Consider the following 4,928-nt stretch of genomic DNA (forward strand, 5'->3'; position numbering starts at 1 on the left):
TACTAACGTGCATGTAACAGCATGATTACAGGAGGACAAGCACCCTTATTTAAAACGTTATCCTGTAGACAATAAGTATGGCCTTTTACTGCACAGAAACGGAAATCTCATGTAATTCTAACCAGAACCAGATGACAACAGCGCCGCGTAATAAGCTAAGCACAACGATAGGCCGTGCTCAACTCTACAAAACAAAAAAAAAAGAGGAAGCAAGGCCTAACCATGATGAAGAAAAGGCGCGGGGAAAATGTCAGGAATAGCAGACAAACAAACTATAAAAAAACAAAAACATTAAATCTGTAAGGAAATGACTATTGTGAAGTTGAAATAGCATACGGGTATCTACGCTGCTGTGACTGTCGACCGATTCTGCTGTCGCCCCGGATTTAATCTACTGCAGGTTCCCTTACACACGGCCGTATATGCAATTAGGAACAATTGAAAAAACGGTTTTTTTTTTATTTTTTCTTTGACGAAATTGAACACAACAAACTAACGTGGATCCTGAAGAAGGGTGTTGTTATTAACGTGTCGGGACGTTCGTAGTTGAGACATAAGCAGTTTAATGCTGATAGAAAAATAGTACCGCCTAAGGAAGTACATGCTGTGTTATGTAGATGATACGGATGAAACAATTAACGGGTTGGATGCGGAAATTGTCACAGCAAACAGATAAGTTTGGATACGCTATCTAACATTGGTCAATATACAAATGACCGCTAGTGAGTCTGCAGTGGGCCAGGTCGTTACTGCGAATATTAGGAAGTCCTCTCATTTGCTGGTTTCTTTGTAAACGTGGAAGGCAACAACGAAGCAAATAAAGCGCAAAGCACGGAAGATCGGGCGTACAGAAACAAACAGATTGATGAATTAAGGTAATGCGCGTATGAGCGTCCACTGTCCCTGCAAATATGACGACAAAAGATAAAAGCAATAAAAATAGAAATTATTTGTACAAAATAGAAACAAGCTTTGTATTTTATACTCCTATCTTATATGTTGGATATATATTATTAAGGGTTTGCAGCGTCCTATGGGTGATGAGCTTAGCTAGTGGGTCGCAAATGGTGTATGAAACTGGTTCGGTGCAGGAAAGCGTCCTGGTTAGAGCATTTTAAAGTAAGGAAAATTAACAGGAAGAAAATGAGATGTCGAGAGGCCACGCTCATTAGGTTGCACGCGATTGCGGTACAATTATAATACAGTTAATCCACAAATAATTACAGAATAAATACAAATTATATGTATTTTAAATTTTTAGGTATCAAAAGGGAGCGGCACCTGGCCAGGATGAGATGTGAGTGTCCAGTGAACGCTCGTTCCACTAGTTAGTTACCACACATTATGTTAGTAATAGGGGCCACTCCATTGGGCAAACATTCGTCAATGCTTGCTAATCATAAGAAAGCTGCATCGTTAAATAAATTCCTTCTTAATTACACAACAATCTACAAGTTAACTTAAAATCTATAACGAATCACCTTAGGTAATAGTGTTTTTTCATTATATCGGATATTTAAACCGTTAAGTTAATTTGAAAAATCACTGGCTCTCAGCCACGACACAGAGTATCTACACCTGGATGTGAACATAAACCAAAATGCTTACCCTAACTTTAGTGAAATGAGTCAAAAATTTAAGTTCCAAAAGCGTCGCCAACTGTATCGTGTCTCGACTATTTGTCAGTTCTAATTGGGCGATAATACCCTCGAATATGACATTTTTAATATATGCAATATAACATGATCAATAAGATCATAAAACTGAGTCCCTCGTTACGGAAGAGTGTGTAAAAGCAAATATACAAAATATAATTTACCGTCGTCGAAAACGTAATGCTCCCACGTCCGATCGTAGTAGTCTTCCTTCATAATGGGAAGATTTCCCGCGTTTATGTTCAGTTGGCAGCTTGTTTAGCCAGGGCCATCGGTGACCCACTTTGACGCGCGTATCATATTTGTTGCTGTGCAACAGAAACAAACAGAAAAAAACGTAGAAGCAGCTTTAGTCCGCTTGGTGTATGCTCCAGTTATCATGTAACTTAACGTCAACACGTTTTACCACGCATAAACATGCATCCGTCGGTAACTTGTTTCCCCTCTAGACATACACATGTTATATACACGCACAAAATGCGCGTTTTTTTGATGAAAGAACGGAACGAGCTGCGTTCTCGTTCCGGCTCCCAGTTCCCATTTGTTAGCGCGCCTGACTGAGACCTCGACTCAAACGGTTACGGTTGCAGTAACAAGTAGGTGGATAATGATATTTTATTCAAGGCAAGTGATTTCGTCTTTTCCATTCGTCCTTTTTGCCCTGCTGGTGACAGCAGCGGACGGAGAGTATAAGGACAAAGGAAGAGACACCGGAGTAGAGCCTCTCCGTCCAGTAACTCTTTAGCCTCCTCGCCCACCTCCCTCGCCATATCCCCTTTCTCAATTATCGCTCTTGTCTCGCCGTGCTGTCGTCCTTTATCTTGGTGTCTCTGTTTTGTCGTAGCGGCGACCCTATAGGGCCGCAGGTATGTGTTTGCCTGTTAGTGTCGACCATGGCCTAGGTTTTCCCGGGAAAAAGGTTTACACGTTTCGACTGTTGGTTCGCACATGACGCTGTTAGGTGTCGGACGGAAGCGATAACGTTCAGTCTATTGGAAGTAGAAAAAGGACAGGCTTTTAGGCGATATCTCCAAAACAAGCCGGGATAGCCGAAACGTGACTATTACAGGAAATTACCATTGAAATAAATAATACATTGGTCTGTATGTATGTGTATGTGAGAGTGTATGCAAGCGACGGTGCATAGAGATGTGTCGAAACGCATTGAAACGTTTCGCAAAGATGTGTGACGTTGCCAAGGATAACAAGTAATGCGTGTTTATACGGGACTATGATAGCTTTAATGGCTGGAGATGGGACTGAAAGCCACTAATAACGAGGCATCAAATATAGAATACTGATGTCGCCTGACGATAGAAGCGGCTGGCAGCAGTAGACAAGGAAGTAATAAATGGCTCGTACTTACAGAATGCATATAAGTTATATTTTGTAGCTTCATCGTTGTTTTGCTACTGCATAACGCTATCTCGAACGAGTTTACATAAATAAAAGTACAAACTTGCGCTAGGACTATGGTAGGATTACTATATTTGACTGTGTTTTACTAATAGATAATCTATTATCTATTAATCTACTTAATTTATCGATTAATTAATCTACTAATCAAAACAAGAATAATCAGTGCAATAAAATAGAAACTGAATACGGGAAGTAAATTACGCACCTATAATATCTCATCTCACAGTTCTTTGCTTTTAGAGCTGGTGTCAGGGCCTAGCAGGCCTTTATAAACGAACAGCTGTACTGACTGAATGAAAGTCATGCTCTAGTTCGGTTAAGCAGTTTTTCATATCCTAAGCCTATATTAAATTTAGGGTGTGGGTCAAAACGTATTTTGCTAACACTGAACCATCAGTGCTTCAATACAGGAGTGACAAGTATCCGACATCAGATGGGAATATGTTACAGGTTATATATGACAAGCTGACGCTAAAGATGTGGCATACTACACGGAACTAATTAATGTTAACTTCGGATCAAGATCAAGTTATCAAAATAGTCTTAGAACGGATAAACCGAATCCTGGGCACGATGCTCAGTGCTATGCAACTAGCACACTCCACAGAGCTTCTGATAATACAGAGTGTGTATTCGTACGTCGAATAGCGCGATTCCGTACGCTGTGTTTGGACCAAAAGCGACTTTAGAAGCTGACAGTTTTAGTTAAAAAATTGTGTGAAATATCTGCTCTAAAATATACTCTGTCTAAACCTAAAATCAACGGAGATATATAGACGCACGGTGCCGTTTTTGCGGTAAATTGTATTCACCTTGACTGAAGTCAAACTGTAAATTATCATATTGTTATGTAGGACCCATTCAGATCATTATTCGAATCAGAGAAACGAATCCAGCACAAACTCAAGGCAACGTTCGAGACTGTTACTGGCAAAAAAACCGTCGGATATTTTGTCAAGGTATGGGGTGGAACTTTGTCTGCTCAATAAGATAACGGTTTTCCTATACGTACTTTGTAATATTTGTGTAGCAGCATATTTTTCTTCATGTCGACGAAAACAAGTCACAGCTCAGGGGAAGGGCAACCGCTGCATGCCCGCAGCACTTCTTATTAGGAGCACTAATATATATATTCTGTATATCAATTTTCTCAAAATGTAGACCGTCATATAAAATTTATGGTATAAGTAGAAAATATAAATATAAAGCGTGCAGAAAGACAAACTGCACTTAACAGATTTCAGATAGAAACAGCTGAAGTAGATTTGGAACTCACAATAGATACATACTTGCAGTCATAGCCCAGTAGATCGGAGACTTGAATTTATGGTACCGATCAGTTTCAGCTATAGCACTCATATGTCAGAGATAGTGCCCTGTGCCTTCGAACGAACAAATTAGATTTAACGTCCATTTGAAGTCAGCAAACTTAAACTAAAATGCACTTATGTCTTCTGTTCACCGTTACGTAATGACCATTTTGACGTATGCATTTTTAGCATAGAACACTGAACTAGGCAAAGACAACGAGCGTTGTTAACGTATAGAAAAATATGTGCGTAGAATTTCCTGTCTGTCTAAAGTCGATTAGAGTACAATCAGACACAATCGTATCATAGAACTAGCCAATCATGCTCCGATTTCTTCCAAATCAGGTCAACAAGCGCAATTAACAGATAACAAGCCATCTGTCGCCTACATATCAATAGAAAAAGGTCAGGCCCTTCCACATCACTCCGCAATTCAACGAAACACGACCAAATCAGTGGCTAGTCAGTGACAACGGCAGAAATAAACAGAGCAAAAAAGTCGATATCATCTCTATGGCGACCATGGGTCAACGACGAATTCATT

The 4,928-nt window shown here is 39.9% G+C and overlaps 1 long non-coding RNA gene across 2 annotated transcripts; it reads right to left on the minus strand.

The window, feature by feature from the left end:
• Positions 1–400: 400 nt before the first annotated feature.
• LOC147751971 (uncharacterized) lies at positions 401–4,420 on the minus strand. 2 transcript variants are annotated; one of them, XR_015315398.1, is made up of 3 exons: positions 4,364–4,420; positions 1,820–1,963; positions 401–903 (listed from the first exon to the last, which is right to left on the minus strand). It is a non-coding gene; the product is annotated as an uncharacterized LOC147751971 (long non-coding RNA). The 2 variants fall into 2 exon arrangements; XR_015315397.1 differs by lacking the exon at positions 4,364–4,420 and having other exon boundaries at positions 1,820–4,119.
• Between the last annotated feature and the right edge of the window lie 508 nt (positions 4,421–4,928).

Source organism: Varroa jacobsoni, unplaced genomic scaffold, assembly GCF_002532875.2.
Source record: "Varroa jacobsoni isolate VJ856 unplaced genomic scaffold, vjacob_1.0 contig00810, whole genome shotgun sequence".
In the NCBI taxonomy this organism is placed as follows: domain Eukaryota; kingdom Metazoa; phylum Arthropoda; class Arachnida; order Mesostigmata; family Varroidae; genus Varroa; species Varroa jacobsoni.